The sequence below is a fragment of the Hordeum vulgare genome, chromosome 2H (genome assembly GCF_904849725.1).
Source record: "Hordeum vulgare subsp. vulgare chromosome 2H, MorexV3_pseudomolecules_assembly, whole genome shotgun sequence".
Lineage (NCBI taxonomy): Eukaryota > Viridiplantae > Streptophyta > Magnoliopsida > Poales > Poaceae > Hordeum > Hordeum vulgare.
Genome location: NC_058519.1, coordinates 196,728,894 through 196,756,839, shown reverse-complemented (window position 1 = coordinate 196,756,839; position 27,946 = coordinate 196,728,894).

The window sequence follows — 27,946 nt, the reverse complement described above, 5'->3', positions numbered from 1 at the left end:
TTTGCTGGGATCCGATGGATTATGAGATTATGTTCAGATTGTTATGAGTTACATATTTGGTTCCCCTTTATATTATGTTCTTTAGTGATTCATGCATGTTCTCCGTTGCTATTTATTGCTTTGGCCGAGTAGTAGATTTTAACTCCAAGAGGGAGCCGGATGCATGATTGTGGGTTCATGCCCCGTGATGTCAAGCTTGAGTGATAGAAACATGAGACTAGGGGATGTGTTGTTGCCACCAGGGAGAAAACAACGGTGCTTGTGAAAACGGTTGCAAGTATTGTTTACCTTATGCAAAGTTCGTTAATGCAGTTGTCCGTTGCTTTGAGTTTACACTTTGGGTGGGACTCGCAGCTTAATACCTGCGAGATGTTCTGGATAGATATCTCAAGGTGGATGATTAGTAAGTAGATGCTGATGAATAAATAGTCTACTTGTCTTGGCGTACTGCCCCTTTACTTTTGAGCCTCTAACAATCAAGTAGCATGATTAGTATTGCGGTGTGTTTATAATTTTGTCCATTGCCTAGTTGTAGTTTGTTTACCTCGCATAGTTGTTTATCGTCTTTTGGGAGAGAGACATCACTAGTGAACATCATGAGACTCCGGTCCTTATTTCCACCACCGTTTACACCTTCATCATTAATGCTTCATTTTCTTTCCCATTGCAATCACCATTACTATTCCCGCTTGTGTTTTGATCCTTTGCAAACTACAAGGTCGGAGAGATTGACAACCTCTCTGTACTCGTTGGGAGCAAAGTTATTTGATGTGTGTAGGTCCATGTCCTCTTCAAGCGCTACAGAAATGGACACCTCTTGTTGAAGCTCAAAGTCCTCCTGGTTCGATGAACCTTACAGTCTCCGTGTAAGGGAAACTTGCTGCTGACTACATCTCAACCTCGCACTTGGGGTAACCAACAAGGGGGCGAGAAGTATATACATTCTCTTGTCATCAAGCAAAGTTTCTGGCGCCATTGCCGAGGACTCCAATCCTCAAGATAGGGGAGTTGCACACTATCTTTTACCTTTGCTTTTTTAGTCTTGTTAGTTTGCTTTCTAGATAGATGGGCTTATGGAAAACTACGCTCTTTGTTCGCTGCTTGCGGAAGGCTGCTTTACCACACCCATGGTAGAGAAGCCCCTCCACCTACTGAATGCATCCTATTCAAAATACCACTTGGGTTAATTGAAATAATTAGGAATAATTGTTATGCCAAGGATGGAACAGTCAATCCAAGTATTCATTTGTTGAAACTTACAGAACTTTGTGAGTTGCTTAAGATTTCTGGTTTGTCAAGAGATGGAGTCATGAGGAAATTATTTTCCTTGTCACTGAAAGGAAAAGCATTGGAATTCTATAGTCTACTAGATGATTCTCACCTACGAGATTGGGAAGAGATCCAGTCTCTCTTTTGCTCCAAGTTTTATCCTCTTATGAAATCCATGAGAATAGGAATTATGTTCATAATTTCTATCCTCATGACGAAGAGAGCATAGTTCAAGCTTGGGGGAGACTGAAAACTTTGATGCGAAAATGTCCTAACCATGGGCTCACCAAAGATATGCAGGTTGTTTATGATAGTCCTACCCCCACTATTACCAATGGGAAAGATTATGCTTATGTGGAGACTAAGAGTACCTTTTTGCATGTGGATCATGGTAACAATGCTTTATGTGATACTTATATTGTTGAGTTTATTCATGATCCCATTGAAAATAATTATGAGAAGGGAACATATGCTAATAGATATTTCAATAATATCAAGTTCCCTCTCTTTATGTTGAAGGTTTTGAAGTTGCACTTGTTTTGCCATCCTATGCTTATTGCTTTGTGCTTCCATGAATTATTCTGTTGCAATATTCCTATGCATAGGAACCATGTTATACTTAAATGTGTTTGGTATTTTCTTCTTGATGCTCTCTTTTGTTCTCCAACTCTTATTCATACGAGAGCATCATTAAATCTTAAGCCTATCTTTATGGCTATAAAGAAAGAGCTCTAGGGAGACAACCCTTGTTATCTTTACTTCGAGTTTTTACTTTCAGTTTTAGTGGTCTTGATGTTTGTTACTACTGTAGCAACATCATTGTATCTTTATTTTTAAGTTTTGTGCCAAGTTTTAGCTTTCGATTGCAAGAAAATTCAAAAGTTGTGACATGCTGTCGAGAAAAAGATTATGTGTGCTTGATGGAAAAATTCACCAAAAATCACCAGATCATCTTTTTGATCTGAATTGTATTTACATAATGCTCTATATAATTGTCTTTCTGGTGTCAGTTCTGAGTTTTTTGATTTGAGTTTCAGAAGTGCCTCGGAAAAATTATTTACTACCTACTAGTATGTTTTCCCAGATTCTTCCCTGCTTTGCGTTTTCATTGTTTTACAAAGCAGAAGCTTGCCTTTTCTTTGCAAAAACCTTTTGGCAATCTTGAGAAACAGAAGATCTTCCTGAAAATATTTATTTCCAGTAGAGTGAATTATTTTATTAAGGGAACTAACCACTCTAATCAGCTTACGATGAGTTGCGTATGAAGGGAGTTTTCAAGTATGAGATGGAAGATGATGAAAGAAGATATAGGAGTGTCAAACAATCAAGCTTGGGGATGCCCCCATGCTCCCCCAAGAAATATTCAAGGAGACTCAAGCGTTTAAGCTTGGGGATGCCCCTGTGCATCCCCTTCTCCATCAACAATCATCAGTTCGTCCTTCTCCATGCTATATTTTTATCACTTCATATGTTATGTGCTATGCTTGGAGCGTCCAGCTCTTTACTTTTTAGTTTGTTTTAGTTTTGCTTGCTGTTCATAACAAGTTGGACCCTAGCATTCTTTGTTTGGGAGAGAAACATGCTTCACTCCATCGTAGAACACAACATGAGTTTTCATGCTTATCCTTTTTGTGTGTTCTTTATCTATTCATAGTTGCTGACATGCTTAGCTCTTAGTTTTCATGCTTATTCTTTTAAGAGCTTTTATTTAGGTTGATTTTGAAACTCTCTTGAATAATCATGCTTATCTTGTTTAAAGAGTTGGCTTGTTGCACTGAGTTGTGTGTCTTGCATGAGTAGGTAATTAAGGTTGCTATTTAAGTATAGTAGTAACTTGCAATAGTTTTGAGGTATTGATTTGAGTAATGTTTGGACTATTGGTGCCAAGAGCCTGAGCCTATTAATGATAAGTATCGTATTTTTGGAAATCCGTGTGTTTTTCAAAAATTAATAATTAGTTGAGAACTCTATCTTCTAAATGGATCGGTAACCTCTGGAGGGTTTGGAATATATAGAGTACCCTCACGTTACCATCGGTCGATGATGCGCTAGAATAACCAAACGCCCAAACACTCCTCCTCGGGGTACTTGTCTCTTTGTGAATTTCCTGACTAGATAGATAGTTATCGATAATAAGTGCATGAGTTCTTCAGACTAATGTGAGTATTCTATTATTGGCACTTCCGCCATCCATATTTTGCTAGCCTCTTCGAAACCATGCATTGCCCTTTCTCATCTTGAGAGTTGGTGCAAACTCCGCCGGTGCATCCAAACCCTTGGCATGATATGCTCTGTCGTCATAAGCCTAATTATATCTGTCCTAAAAAAAGCCACCATACCTACCTATTAAGGCATTTCCATAGCATTTCCGAGATACATTGCCATGCAACATCCACCATCTCATGACTTGATCTTCATGTCATACATGCTTTTGCTAGGTCGAGGAGCCGCATGTTAGTTGGGATTTGCCCTTATTATTATTGCTACATGACGCGCTTGTATCATTGCATATCCTCCTACACTGGCAGAGGCATACATTTGCATACATCATGATAGTTTTCATTATTCTTTATGTCGAGTACTTCTTATAAAGTGTGAAGATTTTTCTTTCTATTCTTGTAAAAAATAGAGTGTTGCCCTTAAGTGAGGAAAAGATCCCAAGAGGACAAAAATGAAAAGATCCCAAAGAGGACAAATGAGAGATAAATAGAAAGAGCCAAAGAGTCCACAAAAAAGAAAAAAAGAAATAAAAGAAATAAAAGAAATAAAAAGAGAGAAGGGGGCAACACTACATTGTTAAATTTGGGCTCCATAGAGATTATCATTCATGCATAACTATGTGGGGACCTTTACACTATAGAACTTGTCTTGTATATTCCATAGCTCATATGTGCATCTGTTGCATGGCAATCCCTACTCACATCATATCTATCATTTGGTTTTCTCCCACCTATGATTGTCCTCATTCATGTGATCCTTTCACACCCTTTTTTTCTTCCTTACTCATCATTATTATTTTATCCATCCTAAGTGCTAATATATCTTGCTTACGCTCATCCATTGCATGAGTGCTCAAAGTCGAAAGGGAGAGGATCATTTCGACTTGTGTCTGACTAGTGGTCTCGGAATGAGTCAAAATAAGATTCCGAAGGAGACCAAGTGTGAAATTTTAGTAGATTGAGTACTCAATTAAAAAATATTTTTATGCTCTGTACCCATCTCCCACTTGTTGCACGCGAACACCATTCGGAGATATTCAAGTCATAGACAGCGAGAGCTCTTGCACCTTTATGTTCTTACTTTGCTATTTTCAATACTAGATGTAGACTCTTGCTTGTTATTGTCTTGACATGAATTGCATATCTTGCTTGCTTTACTTTGCAGTTCTTATATGTGTGTTAGCATGTCACCATAGAAATTATTTCTGTTATCATTTACCTACTCGAGGACGAGCAGGAATAAAGCTTGGGGATGTTGATACGTCCCTAACATATCTATAATTTCTGCTTGTTCCATGATATTTTGGGTGACATTGTTATATGTTTTGCAACACTTTTATATCATTTTACATATATTTGGACTAACCGACTAAGTCAGAGCACCCAGTGCCAATTTTTGTCTGTTGATGTCTTTTTTGTAGGGACTTTTACCCAATTTTCAGAGTCCCAAAAATCCGAAGAAAAATATATATAAATCAGCATGACGGAAGCTTCCAGATCACCGAAGAGGGGCCACAGGGGGGCCACCTAGGTTCCAGGCGGCCTGGTGCTGTGACCAGCCCCCAAGCCGCGCAGGGAGGTTACCTGGGTGGGCCCCACCTCCTCTGACGCCCTCCTTTGGCCTATATTTACCATTCTAAGAGAAAACCTTGATACCATATCCAGAATCGTGAATTCCTCCACCGCTCTGCCGCCGCAACGCTTTCAGGATTGGGAGCGTCAGGAGACCTCTTCCCGGCACCCTGCCGGATGGAGGATTGATCTCCGGGAGCTTGTCCACCCCCATGGACACTTCCCAGACGTGTCGTGAGTAGTCCTCCTTGGACCATGAGTCCATGACCAGTAGCTATTTGATGTCTTATCTCCAATCTTGTGCTTCAATGGTTATTCCTTTTGAGCTGCCCTACATGATCAAGGCATATATGTAATCATCATGCTGTTGCTATGTTGTGTTTACTAGGATCCGATGGATTATGAGATTATGTTCAGATTGTTTTGAGTTATATATTTGGTTCCCCTTTTATATTATGTTCTTTAGTGATTCATGCATGTTCTCCGTTGCTATTTATTTCTTTGGTCGAGCAGTAGATTGTAACTCCAAGAGGGAGTGTTATGCATGATTGTGGGTTCATGCCCCTGATGTCTAGCTTGAGTGACAGAAATATGAGACAAGGGGATGTGTTGTTGCAATCAGGGAGAAAACAATGGTGCTTGTTACCACGGTTGCAAAGTTCATTAATGCACTTGTCCGTGCCTTTGAGTTTACACTTCGGGTGGAACTCGCAACTTAATACCAGCGAGATGTTCTGGATAGATATCTCAAGGTGGATGATTAGTAAGTAGATGCTGATGAATAAACGGTCTACTTGTCTTGGCGTACTTCCCATTACTTTTGATCCTTTAACAATCAAGGAGCATGATTAGCATTGTGGTGCGTTTATAATTCTGTCAATTGCCTTGATGTGATTTGTTTACCTCACATAGCTGTTTATCGTCTTTTGGGAGAGTGACATCACTAGTGAACATCATGAGACTCCGGTCCATATTTCCACCATTGTTTACACCTCCATCTTTACTGTTTTATTTCCTTTCTTGATGCAATAACCATTACTATTCACTCTTTTGTTTTGATCCTTTGCAAACTACAAGGCCATAGAGATTGACAAGCTCTCTGTACTCGTTGGGAGAAAAGTTATTTGCTGTGTGTGCAGGTCCACGTCCTCTGTAAGCGCCAGAGTAGAAGACACCTACTAGTTGAACCTCGGAGTCCTCCTGGTTCGATAAACCTTACAGTCTTCGTGTCAGGGAAACTTGCTGCTAACTACATCTCAACCTTGCACTTGGGGTAACCCACGAGGGGGCGAGAAGTATATACATTCTCTCGTCATCATTGGTGTGTTGTAATGGGTTCGATCTTGCGGTGCTCAATCCCAGTGGAAGAAGGGGACATGACACATATTTGTATTTCTGACATTAAGGATAACAAGATGGGGTTTCTTCATATTAGTTGAGTTTACTTTTTCTACATAATTTCATCTTGCTCCAAGCATTACTCTGCTTTGACTTAATACTCTAGATGCATGCTGGATAGTGGTCGATAGGTGGAGTAATAATAGTAGACGAATGTAGGAGTCGGTCTACTTGCTTATGGTTCAGATGCCTATATATATGATCATTGCCATGAAAGAATATTTCATAACTATGCGCTTTTCTATGAGTTGCCCAACAGTAATTTGTCTACCCACCTTATGCTTTCTTCGAGTGAGAAGCCTCTAGCGAAAACTATGGCCCCTGTTCTTCACAAATCATATTACAAAATTACTAATATTGTTGCCATTAAATTCTATTATTTTATGTTATATTTATATTATCTATCTATCACTAGTTAAGAGTTGCAAGTAACGAGTTCAAGGGGCTTGACAACATTCTAGCCCGCTTGGCTGCAAGTGTTTGCTCTTTTGTGTGGAAGTACTGAAGACGGGAATTTGTGTGGTCTCATGTTGGTTTGATAACCTTGGTTCTCGCCGTGGGAAATACTTATCTCCAATATGTTGCATCTCCTCTCCTCTTTGGGGAAAATCTCAATGTAGTTTACCACTAGCCGATTACACAAATGATATTCGAGTGAACCTTTGATTATCATTGATATTCTCTTTGCTTTGTAATATTTTCCTAAACAAGAGGTGAGATATATTGGTATCCTCTTGAGTCATTCTCATGCTCAACATACCGGTTTCTTTGTTGCTGGTTTTCTTCTTCTTTACCATTAACATGTTTTGGCATCCTTATGATGACCTAGTCAACTATGTCTGGAGAAACGATGATGGATGCCGTCACATCGAGAGGGAGCTAAGGATATCTCTCCATCATCGGAGGAGCAAATCTCACTCGTGAGCTATCTAGTTCCTTGTCATACTTTTTGATTAACATGTAAGTTATCGTTATGATCGTGTGTTATAGATGACGTTTGAGCAACCCCAAAGTCCATTGTACGGTAAGAAGAAACTATGATACTCTCATAGTTTAAGGAACTAAAGCATACGTTAAGTGTCCATGTTATAACAACTGACTTGATACGATTCTATCTCAAAGTACAAGAAACAACTTTGGGTTGATTTAATATGATCGTTCTTCCAATATAAGATTTTCTAGGTATTTTAGGACCATCATCACATTTAACGGCATCCTAAGATCCAGAAAAATAATCAGTAACAACTCATGAGCTAGTCTTAGGGGTGAAACTAGGAATCTGGTTTATGTTTATCATTGCACACATGCATATGAGTTTGCCACTGAATCGCATATTCCAGGATCATAACAGGTATATATAGCACAGAATATAAATTCTTAACTATAAACATAGAAACATCATAAGTCAATATTTTCCCATCAAGGACATATTTCCAACACACTCCCACTTGCACTAGAGTCAATAATCTAGTTAGCACATTTTAATTTTACACCAATGGCAATTCTGTGTTAGTCATGCTTTGCTTCTAGTATAGCCTTTGTTCTATCATTTCACACAACTTCAGATCCGTGTGTATCATGCATTTCAATGCATCTATCATGCTTTCACGAGAATTTATAATTTGTGTGAAACTGGCTTTGTATATATTTAATCACTAGGAGGACCTTTGATACGTTGGACTGAGCTACAAAACCAAGATTTAAGAAAATTATTCCATTGGCAGAGTCATCTCGAAACCATAACAAGTCCATAAATGAACATTTGATTCATCAACCTCCACTATTCCTTCTAAAGCTACAATATACTCAGCCTTCATTATAGAATTCGCTACAGTAAATTTCTTGAACTAATTCCGACTTACTATACCACCAATTTATACAAATGCTTTAATTTGAAAGCGAAAATCACTTGGAGCACCGATGAATACTTTATCGTTGTAACTACTTACAACGATCATGTATAATATCTTTATATTCTCCATTTGCGAGAAACATGCCATCTTTCTCATATTTGTACTTGATGACATTTTCATTCTTGTCCTATGATAAACAATTTGATCAATCAGGTTATTATACCCAGATTTTACTTGGAGTACTGGACATATATGGTTGTTTACGTACCATGGAAAATTCCATGTGACTTCAACAAGAAACATTTCTTGACGTTTTACCATACTAAAATTCTTTAGTATCTTGATTAGGCACTACTATCTCCATAGATTATTATGCCAATCACCAAGGCTATATTGCCGAGGTTCTTTACTAAAAAATTGATTTCAATAACGTCCTATTTTGTTTCAGGAATTTATATAATTTCCAATCAACGATGTGTCATGCACGCATAGTGTTTAGAAATGTTATCATGCTCCCACGTAATTTCTTTTAAATACAAGCATCTTTGTTTTCCCTGACAAAATCAATTTATTTGACCATTTCATTAAAACAAAGATTACAACTCCACCATGCTTGCTTTACTCTATTACTTGATCTCTAGAATCCTTTGGATTGAAAAAATTACCTTGTATCATGGATACAATCCTAGTTCGATTTCCATGTCATGGGAATCCTTTTGTCATCCATCTATCATATATCATAATTGAAATATATAGTAATTGATAGTTTTAATACAAACTGACTTTAAGCAGTGCTGTGATGAGATAATCTCATCATAATCAATCCCTTGATCTTGTCATAAACGACTTGCAACTAGTCAAGCTTCATAAAACATTTTAAATCTTTGTTAGCATACAAATCCTTTACTATACGTTCGAAGCTAAGTCTACAGGAGGGTTTTATCAAGTTGTAAACTTGAATTATGTATACGGATACTATATCGAATTACTTTGACATGTATTGTAGGTTCATTTTTTTCAACACTATCTTGTGTGCACACCATGAAGGTTTCCACAAGTTTCCCCAACCTACATAGTCCAGCTTTAAGTTTGACCAAACTCTCTATATCTCATGAAGATGCCTATGTATCAATCCTGGTAGGAAACTTTAGAATCACTTACAATATTTCTTTTCTTTGAACTACTAACAAAGATTCTGTAATATCGTCGAGTTGCACTATCCTCCCAATCATTCTTTTGCAGAAACAAATTTCTTCTAAATTTATTGTACTTTGTCACAAAACACTTTGCCTTGTCATACTAAGAGAGGAATACTCAACCACTTGGGATAACCCGCAAGTAGTACCTATCTAACTTGGAACATAAAATCCTAACCACTTTTACTTATCTTTTATTTTTCCAAATTTTAAGAAAAGATGAAATGATATTTGGATACCACTCTATATCTTATATGGTGTCATTTCAACAGATTTGATAGCACTCTTTGAGTGTAAAGCCATAGTCTCTAAAGCATGACAATTTTTTAGCAAATTGATTAATGTACTTTTTGATACCACCATGTCATACATACTTTGATTACATATTCTCTAAAATTCCACTCTTAGTAATATTCTGGGAAGTGGAAGCTATATTTTTTTTATAGCTCATCAGAAATTCGCTAAATTTGTAACTCTAATATTTCTCTCTGCAATCCAATTGTAAGGACATAATTTTCGTGGTACAGTAATTTCTGCGTTCTTCTGAAATCATTTTGAAACATTTAAAAGGTTCTAGATTTTATATGTAGCTAAATACAAATATCTACTTGAGTCATCTTTGAAGATACATAAATCCACTGCTTGCAACAACAGTTGTTAGTCTACACACATCAACATGCATGTTTCTAGTTATTTTTTGGCTCATTCTTTAAGGCATGTGAAAGGTATTTTCGTTTACTTTACTATTTGTACAAAAGTTGTAAGTATCAGATGATTGCAAAATCCATCACTATGGATTTCTCCATGTGGGTCGGTCAAATGTGAATAATTGAAGTGCCACACATATTTGGTACTATTTTAGTCTTGTGACTTTAGCGTTAGCATTATGGACTTTCAATTTTACCTTCAATATTCATAGCACACATCCTATTCAAAATAGGAGTATGGATTTTTTTTCATAACATCGAACAACCGTTGTTTTCAAATGAAGGACCTCCTTGCAACTTTTATGCAATGGGTTTGGGAGTACAAAACTCTAAAATGAATTATGAAAATAAATACAAAAAGTAATATGTTGATGGGTGTTGTCACAATATTTCCCTCCTTGTGCTTTGGAGTTTGTTGACATAAATAATGAGGGACTACTATGTTTGCTAGTGCACATAGAGTAATAGTTTCATGGAGTCTCTCGGAGTTTGGTTCAAACTCCAAAGATAATCTCCTGATTTGCAGCGAGGGTTATCACCGAAGATTATGCACATTGATGACCCACAAGTATAGGGGTCAATCATAGTCCTTTCGATAAGTAAGGGGGTTGAGCCCAACAAGGAGCGGAAGGAAATGACAAGCGGTTTTCAGCAACGTATTCTCTACAAGTGTTGTAAGTAACAATGGTAGATAGTTTTGTAGGAAGATAATTCGTAACAAGTGAGAATTAACAAAAGTATCCAAGGTGCAACAAGGTAGACCAATACTTTTTGCAAGAAATGATAGGCCTGGAATTACTCTTATATTAAGCAAGTGCTCCCGAGGACACATGTGAATTTCTATTAGTCATCTTCATCATGTTGAGTCCATTCACTGTGACGCCCTCAATATGATCGTACGCTAATCATGCATGAAAATGCATATGACCAAGCTCATGGGAAGATATCACAACACAACTCTAAACACAAATAAAAACATACAAGCTTCATATTACAAGCCAGGGCCTCGAGGGCTGGAATATAGAAGCTCTAAACACAAATAAAAACATACAAGCTTCATATTACAAGCCAGGGCCTCGAGGGCTGGAATATAGAAGCTCAGGTACATACAAGTTAAAGGAACTAAAAACATCTAAGTACAAACATAGAAACAAGTAGTGTCTTAGAGAAGGCTAGCACAAAAGATACATCAATCAAAACAGATGAGGCCTCCTGCCTGGGTACCTCTGAAACTACTCCTTGTCATTAGCGGCCTCCACGTAGTAGTAGGCACCGTCGGGGTAGCATTCATCGTCGGCAGGATAAGCCATCTCCTCGGCTCCATCATTTGTTCACGACAATCTTATCAAGGGGAAAAGAGGGAGCAAAGCAATGGTGAGTACTCATCCAAAGTACTCACAAGACTGACATCAGAACTATGCTAAGTATGCACCAGTATCGAAGGAATGGGGTTATATCTGAACTGCAGAAATGTGACAATAGAGATAAGGGACTAGTCCTATCGAAGACTAGCTTGTTTAGAGCCTTACATCATTAGAAGAGTACAGATCAGAAATACATTTATAGTCATAGTGTTGCGTATAGTTAATTAAGGTCACACATGAGAATCTTTCTCGACTACATGGGAGAAAGCAACCTCGGAGCCAAACATTCTAGTTAAGTCATAGTTCTAGTTGTATTAGATCGGGATACAAATTGATACGTCTCCAACGTATCTATATTTTTGAGTGTTCCATGTTGTTTTAGTATCAACTTTGGATGTCTCATATGCATTTATATGCTGCTATATATATTTTTTGGGACTAATCTATTAACTTAGTGCCCAGTGCCAGTTCTTGTTTTTTGCATGCTTTTGACCTCTTGCAGATAGGAATATCAAACGGAGTCCAAACAGAATAAAACTTTCGCCATCATTTTTTTCCGAACAGAAGACGAATACCAGACTTGAGAACCAAGGCAACGGAGCCCGTGGGACTCCATGAGCCGCCATGGTGCGGGCCCCCCTGGCCGTGCCATGAGGGCTCGTGGGCCCCACGAGCCTCCTGTGCCCTACTTCTTCCGCCTATAAATTTCGATAAATCGTGCCATGGAAGAAAAGAGAGATGCAATCACTTTTCCGCTGCCGCAAGCCTCTGCTTCCGCGAGATCCCATCTGGAGGTCGTTCTGGTACTCTGCCAGAGAGGGATCCGGAGTTGGAGGGCTTATTCATCAACACCATTGCCCCTCCAATGATGCGTGATGGCTACTTCTCTCTCTTGGATCTTCAGTACAAAGTTCTCCATGATCTTCATGGAGATCTATCCGATGTAATTCTTCTTTGCGGTGTGTTTGCCGAGATCCGGTGAATTGTGGATTCATGATCAGATTAATTATGATATTTATTTGAGTCTTTGCTGATCTCTTTCATGCATTATTTCATATCCTTGTAATTCTCTTTGAGTTGTCGGTTTTTTTGCCAACTTGATCTATGATTCTTGCAATGGGAGAAGTGCTTGGTTTTGGGTTCATACCGTGCGGTGACCTCACCCAGTGACAGAAGGGGTAGCGAGGCATGTATCGTGTTGTTGCCATCAAGGGTAAAAATATGGAGTTTTCATCATTGGTTTGAGTTTATCCCTCTACATCATGTCATCTTGCTTAAGGATTTACTCTGTTTTCATGAACTTAATACACTATATGCATGATGGATAGCGGTTGATGTGTGGAGTAATAAGATGTAGATGCTGACAGTATCGGTCTACTTGTCTCGGACTTGATGCCTATATGCATGATCATTTCCTTAGATAACTTTATGACTTTGCGCAATTCTATCAATTGCTCGACAGTAATTTTTTTACCCGCCGTGATACTTGCTTTTATGAGAGAAGCCCCTAGTGAACACTATGGCCCCCGGGTCTACTTTCCATCCATTGTTTTTAGATCTATTTTACTTTCTCTGTCAGATCTCACTTTTGCAAACAATCGTGAAGGGATTGACAACCCCTTTGTCGCGTTGGTTGCAAGTTTGTTGTTCTTGCGCAGGTGTCTTGGAGCCTCATCTTGGAGCTCCTACTGGATTGATACCTTGGTTCTCAAACTGAGCGAAATACTTACTGCTACTGTGCTGCATCACCCTTTCATATTCAAGGGCAAAACCAATGCAATCTCGAGTCAACGTGCCAATTTGTGGCGTCGTTGCCGGGGAGTCTTCAAGTGAAGCACATCCACCAAGTAGCTCTCACAAACTCATCTCTTGCATTTACTTTGTTTGCCAGTTGCCTCTCGTTATCCTCTCCCCCACTTCTAAAACAAAAATTACAAAAAATATTTGGCTTTTTTGTTTGCCTTTCCTTTGCCTGTGTTGCCATGTGCCTTCAAAATGCTTGCATTTTTGCTTGCTAAGAATCTAGTGACATGGACCCTCATCCACTTGCTAATATTTTCAAGAGGTCCAACTATGTTGAACCAATTGCTAGTGACACTACTGAAATTCATAAATTTGTCGTCTGCCACGGCGGACGGCAAAGGGGGGAACCACGGACAGCAAAGGCTTTGCCGTCGGTCAGCAGACGACAAACTAGATGGTAAAAAAAATCCGATGAAGAGGTTCTTTGCCGTCTGCTTTTGTAAAGCGGACGGCAAAGAATCTTTGCCATGAGGGGGCAGACGGCAAATTAACTGGGACGGCAGACGGCAAATTAACTGGGACGGCATATACTTTGCCATGAGGAAGAAGGAGGAAGAAGAAGGAGAAGGAGGAGCTCCTTCTCCTTCTTCTCCTCCTTCTTCTCCTTCTTTATCCTCCTCCTTCTCCTTCTTCTTCTTCTCCTCTTCTTCTTCTTCCTTCCTTTCATTTTTCCTCTTTCTTCTCCTCTTCTCCCCTTCTTCGGGCTAAATTGGCTAAGAATGCCTTTTTGGAGATAATTATGTCATTTCGAGGATAATTAGCTAAGTACAGGTCATGTTTTATTAAATAGACCATTTAGGAGCTAAGTAAGCTAATTATGTCATCTAGGTGGAACCCTAGCTAACTATAGGTCGTTTCGGAGCTAACTTGGGTAAAATAGGTCATTCCGGAGCAAACTATGCTTATTAAGCCATTTTGGATCTAGCTAGGCTAATTATAGGCCATTTAATAACTAAGTTAGGGGGAATAGGTTATCTTGCAGCTACGTAAGCCTTATTATGTCATTTAGGAGAGAACTTAGATAACTGTAGGTCATTTTTTTATTAAATAGGTCATTTTGGAGCTAACTAAGCTAATTATGTCATTTCGTAGGATAATTTGCCAATTTAGCCTTTCTTGGATGAGTCTAAGCTATGTAGAAGAAGAGAAATAGAAGAAGAAGTAAAAGAAGGAGGAGGAGGAGGAGGAGGATAAGGAGAAGGACGAGGAGAAGAAGAAGAAAAGAAGAAGGAGGAAGAAGGAGGAAGAAGAAGGAGAAGGAGGAGCTCCTTCTCCTTCTTCTCCTTCTTCTTATCCTCCTCCCTCTCCTTCTTCTTCTTATCCTCTTCTTCTTCTTCTTTCCTTTCATTTTTCCTCTTTCTTCTCCTCTTCTCCCCTTCTTCGGGCTAAATTTCCTTAGAATGCCTTTTTGGAGCTAGTTATGTCATTTCGAGGATAATTAGCTAAGTATAGGTCATGTTTTATTAAATAGACCATTTAGGAGCTAACTAAGCTAATTATGTCATCTAGGTGGAACCCTAGCTAACTATACGTCATTTCAGAGCTAACTTGGGTAAAATAGGTCATTCGGAGCAAACTATGCTTATTAAGCCATTTTGGATCTAGCTAGGCTAATTATAGGCCATTTAATACCTAAGTTACGGGGAATAGGTCATCTTGCAGCTACGTAAGCCTTATTATGTCATTTAGGAGAGAACTTAGCTAACTATAGGTCATTTTTTATTAAATAGGTCATTTTGGAGCTAACTAAGCTAATTATGTCATTTTGTAGGATAATTAGCCGATTTAGCCTTTCTTGGAGCTAACTAAGCTAATTATCTCATTTAGATGGAAGTCTAGCTATTTTTTATTAAAACACTAGAAATAACATAGCATTATCGTCATCACAGCGGTGAAGCAAGGTGGCTGTGGCTTGTTTCACCTGGAGAAGGCTCGACTGTAGAAGGGTCGTGCGATGCGTTTCGGGAGATATTCTGCACCAAACATCGTTTGCAATGTGTAGTTAGCATGAGGACACTCTTAAGATCACTGCACTGAAATGAAACTCACCGTCCCCGCCACGTTAATGACTGGCCGTTCTTCTCGCACATAGACTGTACATTTGGTTTCGACAAGTCAAACTTTTTATTTATTAATGAAACGGACATTCAAATGCAAGATTTGAAATAACATGAAGAAGAAACTTACCACGAAGAGCTCGTATATGGCCCTGTTAGACGCATCATTCCGTGCCCTCTCCACCTCCACCAATCCAGTCGTCCTCTCCTCCAGCTCCCTAATTTCTTTATCCTTCTCTGCCAAAGCCGCCTGCATTGCCTCTCTCTCTTTCTGAATAGCAGCCTGCAACACAACTCATTGTTATCAATGTAATCATATTGGTTCCAATGCACAACATAATGCGGAAAGATAGTTGAGTCCATTAAACTAAACTCGATGGCGAGCTCGACTAGCCGTGGTGGACGTGTTATCTCCGGACAAGAGCTCGTTTGGCGTGCCTTTATCTGCCGGACAGTGCTACGACAACGTATAAGGACGTCTCCAATGGCGATCGAGCCACGGGGCCTCCCATTGCCAGCTATCATCACCAGCTCTGGATCAATAGGCCCCTCGCTTGGGTTAAAGTCCTCCCCTTTCCTCGCCTTCCCGTGATCTCTGTACTTCACGAGCTTGTGGTGGGAGGAGATGTTGGTGAAGTTTTCTGGATGCCCGAGGTCAGACTCAGAGAATACCTTGACCTTCTTGTACGAGGCAGTATGGGCCATCGCATACAGGTTGTACATCTGTGGCGCCTCCGTCTTATTGTGACGCGCCTAAAAGAGAGAGAGAGGAAAATTGTATTAGTAAAGGGCTCAAGATAGCATTAAGAATGAATTGCATGAGGCATGAAGCAAACCACATACCCAGTTCTCGCAAAATTGGATTAAGTTGACGCTCCCTTGATGGTGTGGCACGCCAACCATTTTGCCACGCCTCTCCTTGGCGTTGTTGTGGCTGGCCTCCCACGTTTCGGAGCACCACTGATCCAGCAAGGCCTCCCAACAATCCATCTTATCCACACACCATCTCGAGGGCACCTAAGTTAATAAAGAGAAATTTGAGCGCGTAAGAACCAAATCAAGGAAACTAACTACAAAGCCTTAATAATATGTAATTACCTTCATGTAATGCTCCTTCTCCATCTTAGCATCACGGCACTTCGCCTTGTCAATCCTAATACGCCGCTGGCATAGTTGTCTCGAACAGCCTGCACCCGAGCCTCGTGCCGAAAGTTTTGAAGTAAGCGGTGACATTCGGTTTCGATAACCTTTGCCGCATCCTCCTCGTATCCCTCCTCACACCTGTAGTAGGTCTGCAAACGAGACAACACCGATTAGTACAATAAATAGCTATGGTTGATTTATAATTGTGTGAAGGAGAAATTACCCAAAACTTTCGGATCACCATGTCCGCCCTCGTGTCGCTCAAAACACCGTCGGTCTCCACCTCCGGCGAGGCCAGGGCACCCAGTAGTGCTCCCAGGTCATTCCTACCTCTCGCTCCCGACCGGGCAACGTAACAAACCCTAGGAAGTTTTTTCGACAAAGAACACCAAGGACACTGTTGGGCTTGCGGACACCCTTGGCAACAATCCAACCCCTACAGTATGACAAATTAAAGCCAAAACATTAGATATTTGAGAAAACGCGAAGGCAAAAGGTTAAATAAGAGTAAATTAACTTACTTGTCCCCACTTGGCCTAATCGACCACCTCTGCTCAGGGGTCGCTGGCACGAGCGGCAGCCTCGAACTACCACGCTCGTAGACGGTAGCCCCCTCACCCAGCTCCTCGTCACTACCAGCATCCCACTTGGTCTCTTGGGACGTACCCTCATCCCTGCTTTGCTCCGGAGTCGCCTGGAAGGAAGCCTCTGGGACACTAGTCTCGTGGGTCGAAGGCTCATCGACCTGAGGCTCGTCGACCCAAGGCTCGTGAACCGGAGACCGTGTAGCCTCCACCTCAGACGAATCCACCCTAGAAGTCCTGTGCTCAGGTGAATCAGCTTGGGGTGGTGGCGGAGACCGTGTAGCCGCCACCTCAGAAGGCGTGGCAGCCACTGCCCTACCTCTCCCGCGGCCACATGTACCTTTAGTACAACATAAATACCAACATGAGTAATAAAATGTATATAATACCAATATGCATACAACATGAGTACAACATAAATACCAACATGAATACAACGTGCACGGGGGGCGCTCCTTGCATAGTAGAGAGAAACACTCTCCGAAGAGGCGAGGCAGGAATGGAAGTACCCATGCCATCACCCGGCGACGAAGAAGGAGCCGCGGAGTGCTTTCGACCCTTTCCCACCATCTTTCAACACCTGTGATGACAAAGAGTAAATGAAATTAGTACAACATAAATACCAATAGGAGTAATAAAATGTATATAATTTAAGTGTATCATCGTCATAAATACCAACATGACTAATAAAAATTGAATACCTAACATGAACTCAAAATTTATATATAGTATAATAGTTGAATACCTGACATGAACTAATAACAATCATGCTCGTCTATATATGCTTCGGGGTCAATAAATGCATCATGATCATCACTATCATCAATAAATTCATCATCATCATCACTATCACGAAGAATATGTGGAATCCCACCATTATGTAATCGGTCAAGAATTGACAGGTCATCTCCAGCAGTAACCTCTTCTTCTTCCAGCTCTTCCTGTTCGGGCTCAGGGGTTAAGACGGATTCACTGTCGCTGTCTACTTCAATGTTCTCGGGTGAAGTAGAGCTGTTCTTGAAACGTTTCTTGGACATACGTGTTTCTTGGAAGAATTCTCCTTCATATGTGTGTGGGTTAATGTGAGGTTCGTAATCCTATTCATTGAGGGTAGGTGGTCTAAAATGTGGTGGCACTTCACAAACGACATCCCAACCTTTGAGATTTGGATCAGTTAGGCAGGCCCACGGTAGATAGAAAACTTGTGTCGCCTGTTGAGCCGTAATATAGACATCGGGAACATCTAAGTGGGTGTTTTGGTTGATTTCGACTAGTCCTATATGTTCATGAGTCCTTCTAGTCTCCCTCGGCTCAAACCAATAACATCTGAAGACTACGACGGTCGGTGGGTTTTCACCATAGAATAGAAGTTCATAAATTGCTTCAACTCTTCCATAATACTCGATGTCTCCTTCGCCGATAGCATAGACAGAACAATTTGTAGTCTTTAGGTCGGGCATAGATAGCTCTGTGCCAAAGGTACGAAAGTGATACCCGTTGATGTTGTATTTGTCAAATGAACGGACCTTATAGTCAAAACCATTAGTGACTTGTCTCAACTTGGTGTCCATAGACTCTGCATCAGCCTACAAGTTTAATACGAAAGAATGGATGCATTAGCCGCAAATTAGACCAATAAATCAAATGGGACCTTAATGGTAATAAATTACCCTTTGTTTGAACCAAGAGATGAAACCGGGATAGACACCTCCATGCTTTGCGAGAAGCTCATACTCTTCGACGGAATCCTTTTCGATGACCGCTCCATCCGAGAATTCGGTGACGTATCTGTTGGGGAACGTCGCATGGGAAACAAAAATTTTCCTACGCGCACGAAGACCTATCATGGTGATGTCCATCTACGAGAGGGGATGAGTGATCTACGTACCCTTGTAGATCGTACAGCAGAAGCGTTAGTGAACGCGGTTGATGTAGTGGAACGTCCTCACGTCCCTCGATCCGCCCCACGAACAATCCCGCGATCAGTCCCACGATCTAGTACCGAACGGACGGCACCTCCGCGTTCAGCACACGTACAGCTCGACGATGATCTCGGCCTTCTTGATCCAGCAAGAGAGACGGAGAGGTAGAAGAGTTCTCCGGCAGCGTGATGGTGCTCCGGAGGTTGGTGATGACCTTGTCTCAGCAGGGCTCTGCCCGAGCTCCGTAGAAACGCGATCTAGAGGAAAAACCGTGGAGGTATGTGGTCGGGCTGCTGTGGAAAAGTCGTCTCAAATCAGCCCTAAAACCTCCGTATATATAGGTGGGATGGAGGGGAGGAGGCAGCCTCAAAACCTAAAGGTTTGGCCGAAATTGGAGGTGGAGGAGTCCTACTCCAATCCTACTTGGAGTAGGATTCCACCTTCCCACTTGGAAACTCTTTCCACCTTGCGTTTTTTCCTTCTCAAACCTCATGGGCCTTAGTGGGAACTTATTCCAGCCCACTAGGGGCTGGTTTATCTCTTCCCATAGCTAATGAGACCCCTTGGGGCGTGACACCCCTCCCGATGGTCCCCGGCACCCCTCCCGGCACTCCCGGTACACTACCGATGAGCCCGAAACTTTTCCGGTAATGCACGAAAACCTTCCGGTAACCAAATGAGGTCATCCTATATATCAATCTTCGTTTCCGGACCATTCCGGAAACCCCCTCGTGACGTCCGTGATCTCATCCGGGACTCCGAACAACATTCGGTAACCTACCATATAACTCAAATACGCATAAAACATCGTCGTACCTTAAGTGTGCAGACCCTGCGGGTTCGAGAACTATGTAGACATGACCCGAGTGACTCCTCGGTCAATATCCAATAGCGGGACCTGGATGCCCATATTGGATCCTACATATTCTACGAAGATCTTATCGTTTGAACCTCAGTGCCAAGGATTCGTATAATCCCGTATGTCATTCCCTTTGTCCTTCGGTATATTACTTGCCCGAGATTCGATCGTCAGTATCCGCATACCTATTTCAATCTCGTTTACCGGCAAGTCTCTTTACTCGTTCCGTAATACAAGATCCCGCAACTTACACTAAGTCACATTGCTTGCAAGGCTTGTGTGTGATGTTGTATTACCGAGGGGGCCCTGAGATACCTCTCCGTCACACGGAGTGACAAATCCCAGTCTCGATCCATACTAACTCAACTAACACCTTCGAAGATACCTGTAGAGCATCTTTATAGTCACCCAGTTACGTTGCGACGTTTGATACACACAAAGCATTCCTCCGGTGTTAGTGAGTTATATGATCTCATGGTCATAGGAACAAATACTTGACATGCAGAAAATGAGTAGCAACAAAATGACACGATCAACATGCTACATCTTATTAGTTTGGGTCTAGTCCATCACATGATTCTCCTAATGATGTGATCCCGTTATCAAGTGACAACACTTGCCTATGGCCAGGAAACCTTGACCATCTTTGATCAACGAGCTAGTCAACTAGAGGCTTACTAGGGACAGTGTTTTGTCTATGTATCCACACAAGTATTGTGTTTCCAATCAATACAATTATAGCATGGATAATAAACAATTATCATGAACTAAGAAATATAATAATAACTAATTTATTATTGCCTCTAGGGCATATTTCCAACAGTCTCCCACTTGCACTAGAGTCAATAATCTAGTTCACATCACCATGTGATTCCAATGAATCCAACACCCATATAGTTATGGGGTCTGATCACGTCTTGCTCGTGAGAGAGGTTTTAGTCAACGGTTCTGAAACTTTCAGATCCGTGCGTTCTTTACAAATCTTTATGTCATCTTATAGATGCTGCTACTACGTGCTATTCGGAAATGCTCCAAATATCTACTCTACTATACGAATCCGTTTCACTACTCATAGTTATTCGGATTAGTGTCAAAGCTTGCATCGACATAACCCTTTACGACGAACTCTTCAACCACCTCCATAATCGAGAAAAATTCCTTAGTCCATTAGTTACTAAGGATAAATTTTGACCGCTGCTAGTGATTCAATCATGGATCACTCTCTGTACCTCTCAGCATATTTTGAGTCAAGGCACACATCAGGTGCGGTACACAACATGACATACTTTAGATTCTACAGCTAAGGCATAGAAGACGACCTTCGTCTATTCTCTTTATTCTGCCGGGGTCGGGTTTTGAGTCGTACTCAAATTCACACCTCACAACGCAACCAAGAACTCGTTCTTTGCTGATCTATTTTGAACTCCTTCGAAAACTTGTCAAGGCATGCATCTTGTTGAAACTTCCATTAAGCGCTTTCGATCTATCTCCATAGATCTTTGATGCTCAACGTTCAAGTAGCTCAATCCAGGTATTCCTTTGAAAACTCCTTTCAAACAACCTTGTATGTTTTACAGAAATTCTACATTACTTCTGATCCACAATATGTCAACCACATATACTTATCAGAAATTCTATAGTGCTCCCACTCACTTCTTTGGAAATACAAGTTTCTCATAAACCTTGTACAAACCCAAAATCTTTGATCATCTCATCAAAGTATATATATTCCAACTCCGAGATGCTTGCACCAGTCCATTGAAGGATCGCTGGAGCTTGCATACTTGCTAGTATCTTTAGGATCGACAAAACCTTCTGGTTGTATCACATACAATGTTTGCTCAAGGAAACCGTCGAGAAAACAATGTTTTGACATCCTACGTGCAATATTTCATAAGTAATGCATCAACAACTAACATAATTCTAACAGACCTTTAGCATCGCTACGAGTGAGAAAGTCTCATCATAGTCAACTGTTTGATCTTGTCGAAAACATCTTTGCGACAAGTCGAGCTTTTCTTAATAGTGACTTATCACCATCATCGTCTGTCTTCTTTTAAAGACCCATCTTTACTCAATAGTCTTCTGACCATCAAGTAGTTCTTCCAAAGTCTACACTTTGTTTTCTTACATGGATCTCTCTCGGATTTCATGGCTTCCATCCATTTGTCGGAATCTGGGCCCACCATCGCTTTCTCCATAACTCGTAGGTTCACTGTTGCTCAACAACATGACCTCCAAGACAGGGTTACCGTACCACTCTGTAGTAGTACGCGACCTTGTCAACCTACGAGGCTTGTAGTAACTTGATCTGATGCTCGATGATCACCATCATCAGCTTCCACTTCAATTGGTGTAGGCGCCACAGGAACAACTTCCTGCGCCCTGCTACACACTGGTTGAAGTGATGGTTCAATAACCTCATCAAGTTCTACCACTCTCCCACTCAATTCTTTCAAGAGAAACCTTTCCTCGAGAAAGGATCCGTTTCTAGAAATAAACACTTTGCTTTCGGATCTGAGATAGGAGATGTACCCAACTGTTTTTGGATATCCTATGAAGATGCATTTATCCGCATTGGGTTCGAGCTCATCAGACTAAAACTTTTTCACATAAGTGTCGAAGCCCCAAACTTTCAAGAAATGCCAGTTTATATTTCTCTAAACCTCAGTCTATACTGTGTCATCTCAACGGAAATACGCGGTGCCCTATTTAAAGTGAGTGCGGTTGTCTCTAATGCATAACCCATAAACGATAGTGGTAATTCGATAAGAGACATCATAGTATGCACCATACCAAATAGTGCGTGGCTATGACGTTCGGACACATCATCACACTATGATGTTCCAGGTGGCATGAACCGCGAAACAATTTCCACATTGTCTTAACTGCGTACCAAAACTCGTAACTCAGATATTCATTTCCATGATCATATCGTAGACAGTTTATCCTCTTGTTACGACGAACTTCACTCCGTAACAGAATTGAACTTTTCAATATTTCAGACTTGTGATTCATTAAGTAAATACTCTAGTATCTACTCAAATCGTCAGTGAAGTAAGAACATAATGATATCCACTACGTGCCTCAGCACCCATTGGACTGCATACATCAAAATGTATCACTTCCAACAAGTTACTATCTTATTTCATCTCAATGAAAAGAAGGCCTTGCTCATGTGGTATGATTCACATGTCACTAGTGATTCGAAATCAGGTGAGTATAAAGATCCATCAGCATGGAGCCTCTTCATGCAATTTATACTAACATGACTCAAGCGGCAGTGCCACAAGTAAGTTGTACTATCATCATCAACTCGTATCTTTTGGCACCAATATCATGAACATGTGTAACACTACGATCGAGATTCAATAAACCATTGAAGGTGAATATTCAAGAAAATAGAGTAACCATTATTCTCCTTAAATGAATAATCGTATTGCAATAAACACGATCCAATCATGTTCATGCTTAACGCAAGCACCAAATAACAATTATTTAGGTTTAACACCAATCCCGATGGTAGAGGGAGCGTGCGACGTTTGATCATATCAATCTTGGAAACACTTCCAACACGTATCGTCACCTCGCCTTTAGCTAGTCTCCGTTTATGCCGTAGCTTTCATTTCGCGTCACTAATCACTTAGCAACCGAACCGGTATCCAATACCCTCGTGCTACTAGGAGTACTAGTAAAGTACACATCAACATCATGTACACTTCTTTCGACTTTTGCCAGCCTTCTTATCTACCAAGTATCTTGAGTTGCTCCGCCTCAGTGATTGTTCCCCTCATTACAGAAGCACTTAGTCTCGGGTTTGGGTTTAATCTTGGGTCTCTTCATTAGTGCAGCAACTGTTTTGCCGTTTCACGAAGTATCCCTTCTAGCCCTTCCCTTTCTTGAAACTTAGTGGTTTTACAAACCATCAACTATTGATGCTCCTTCTTGATTTCTACTTTCGCAGTGTCAAACATCGCGAATCGCTCAAGGATCATTGTATGTATCCTTGATATGTTATAGTTCATCACGAAGCTCTCACAGCTTGGTGGCAGTGACTTTGGAGAACTATCACTATCTCATCTGGAAGATTAACTCCCACTTGATTCAAGCGATTGTCGTACTCAGACAATCTGAGCACATGCTCAACGATTGAGCCTTTTCTCCTGTGCTTTGTGGACAAAGAATCTTGTCGGAGGTCTCGTACCTCTTAACAAGGGCACAAGCATGAAATCACAATTTCATCTCTTTAGAACATCACTTATGTTCCATGACGTTTTACAACGTTTTCGGCGCCTTGCTTCTAAGCCATTAAGTATTTTTGTACTGAACTATCGTGTAGTCATCAGAAACGTGTATGTCGGATGTTCACAGCATCCACAGACGACGCTCGAGGTGCAGCACACCGAGTGGTGCATTAAGGACATAAGCCTTCTGTGCAGCAACGAGGACAATCCTCGGTTTTACAGACTCAGTCTGCAAAGTTTGCTACTATCAACTTTCAACTAAATTTTCTCTAGGAACATATAAAATAGTAGAGCTATTGCGCAAGCTACATCGTAATTCGCAAAGACCATTAGACTATGTTCATGACAATTAGTTCAATTAATCATATTACTTAAGAACTCCCACTCAAAAAGTACATCTCTCTAGTCATTTGAGTGGTACATGATCCAAATCCACTATCTCAAGTCCGATCATCACGTGAGTCGAGAATAGTTTCAATGGTAAGCATCTCTATGCTAATCATATCAACTATACGATTCATGCTCGACCTTTCGGTCTCATGTGTTCCGAGGCCATGTCTGCACGTGCTAGGCTCATCAAGCTTAACCCGAGTGTTCCGCGTGCGCAACTGTTTTGCACCCGTTGTATGTGAACGTTGAGTCTATCACACCCGATCATCACGTGGTGTCTCGAAACGACGAACTGTAGCAACGGTGCATAGTCGGGGAGAACACAATTTCGTCTTGAAATTTTAGTGAGAGATCACCTCATAATGCTACCGTCGTTCTAAGCAAAATAAGGTGCATAAAAGGATTAACATCACATGCAATTTATAAGTGACATGATATGGCCATCATCACGTGCTTCTTGATCTCCATCACCAAAGCACCGGCACGATCTTCTTGTCACCGGCGTCACACCATGATCTCCATCATCATGATCTCCATCAACGTGTCGCCATCGGGGTTGTCGTGCTACTCATGCTATTACTACTAAAGCTACGTCCTAGCAAAATAGTAAACGCATCTGCAAGCACAAACGTTAGTTATAAAGACAACCCTATGGCTTCTGCCGGTTGCCGTACCATCGACGTGCAAGTCGATATTATCTATTACAACATGATCATCTCATACATCCAATATATCACATCACATCGTTGGCCATATCACATCACAAGCATACCCTGCAAAAACAAGTTAGACGTCCTCTAATTTTGTTGTTGCATGTTTTACGTGGTGACCATCGGTATCTAGTAGGATCGCATCTTACTTACGCAAACACCACAACGGAGATATATGAGTTGCTATTTAACCTCATCCAAGGACCTCCTCGGTCAAATCCGATTCAACTAAAGTTGGATAAACCGACACTTGCCAGTCATCTTTGAGCAACGGGGTTACTCGTAGCGATGAAACCAGTCTCTCGTAAGCGTACGAGTAATGTCGGTCCAAGCCGCTTCAATCCAACAATACCGCGGAATCAAGAAAAGACTAGGGAGGGCAGCAAAACGCACATCACCGCCCACAAAAACTTTTGTGTTCTACTCGATAAGACATCTACGCATGAACCTAGCTCATGATGCCACTGTTGGGGAACGTCGCATGGGAAACAAAAATTTTCCTACACGCACGAAGACCTATCATGGTGATGTCCATCTATGAGAGGGGATGAGTGATCTACGTACCCTTGTAGATCGTACAGCAGAAGCGTTAGTGAACGCGGTTGATGTAGTGGAACGTCCTCACGTCCCTCGATCCGCCCCACGAACAATCCCGCGATCAGTCCCACGATCTAGTACCGAACGGACGGCACCTCCGCGTTCAGCACACGTACAGCTCGACGATGATCTCGGCCTTCTTGATCCAGCAAGAGAGACGGAGAGGTAGAAGAGTTCTCCGGCAGCGTGACGGTGCTCCGGAGGTTGGTGATGACCTTGTCTCAGCAGGGCTCCGCCCGAGCTCCGCAGAAACGCGATCTAGAGGAAAAACCGTGGAGGTATGTGGTCGGGCTGCTGTGGAAAAGTCGTCTCAAATCAGCCCTAAAACCTCCGTATATATAGGTGGGAGGGAGGGGAGGAGGCAGCCTCAAAACCTAAAGGTTTGGCCGAAATTGGAGGTGGAGGAGTCCTACTCCAATCCTACTTGGAGTAGGATTCCACCTTCCCACTTGGAAACTCTTTCCACCTTGTGTTTTTTCCTTCTCAAACCTTATGGGCCTTAGTGGGAACTTATTCCAGCCCACTAGGGGCTGGTTTATCTCTTCGCATAGCCCATGAGACCCCTTGGGGCGTGACACCCCTCCCGATGGTCCCCGGCACCCCTCCCGGCACTCCCGGTACACTACCGATGAGCCCGAAACTTTTCCGGTAATGCACGAAAACCTTCCGGTAACCAAATGAGGTCATCCTATATATCAATCTTCGTTTCCGGACCATTCCGGAAACCCTCGAGATGTCCGTGATCTCATCCGGGACTCCGAATAACATTCGGTAACCTACCATATAACTCAAATACGCATAAAACATCGTCGAACCTTAAGTGTGCAGACCCTGCGGGTTCGAGAACTACGTAGGCATGACCCGAGTGACTCCTCGGTCAATATCCAATAGCGGGACCTGGATGCCCATATTGGATCCTACATATTCTACGAAGATCTTATCGTTTGAACCTCAGTGCCAAGGATTCATATAATCCCGTATGTCATTCCCTTTGTCCTTCGGTATGTTACTTGCCCGAGATTCGATCGTCAGTATCCGCATACCTATTTCAATCTCGTTTACCGGCAAGTCTCTTTACTCGTTCCGTAATACATGATCCCGCAACTTACACTAAGTCACATTGCTTGCAAGGCTTGTGTGTGATGTTGTATTACCGAGTGGGCCCTGAGATACCTCTCCGTCACACGGAGTGACAAATCCCAGTCTCGATCCATACTAACTCAACTAACACCTTCGGAGATACCTGTAGAGCATCTTTATAGTCACCCAGTTACGTTGCTACGTTTGATACACACAAAGCATTCCTCCGGTGTTAGTGAGTTATATGATCTCATGGTCATAGGAACAAATACTTGACATGCAGAAAACAGTAGCAACAAAATGGCACGATCAACATGCTACGTCTTATTAGTTTGGGTCTAGTCCATCACATGATTCTCCTAATGATGTGATCCCGTTATCAAGTGACAACACTTGCCTATGGCCAGGAAACCTTGACCATCTTTGATCAACGAGCTAGTCAACTAGAGGCTTACTAGGGACAGTGTTTTGTCTATGTATCCACACAAGTATTGTGTTTCCAATCAATACAATTATAGCATGGATAATAAACAATTATCATGAACTAAGAAATATAATAATAACTAATTAATTATTGCCTCTAGGGCATATTTCCAACAGTATCGACTATATCAAATATCCGGGAATAAGAGTAGTTCAAAGCAATTAGAAGTTGCGGAACAATAAATTACCGAGAATTTACTCGATGTACGGCCGCACTTCTGTTATGTTGGTGAAGATATACAATGAAATGGTCCGCCATTCTTCGACATCCAACGATTTCCCTTTCGAAGCACCGGATGGTGCGAGCTTACCTTTTAATAGGCTGAGGTTGGATCAAACTTTTTCTCGAGCGCCATCACTGTACCGAGGCTTCGGGTTACGCAAATGATGATTTTTGGCTTCGTAGTGTGCTGTCACGAAGTTTGCCGCCTCCTCAGTAATGAATGTCTCGGCCATGGATGCTTCAATTCTACGTTTATTTTTACACTCAGCTCGA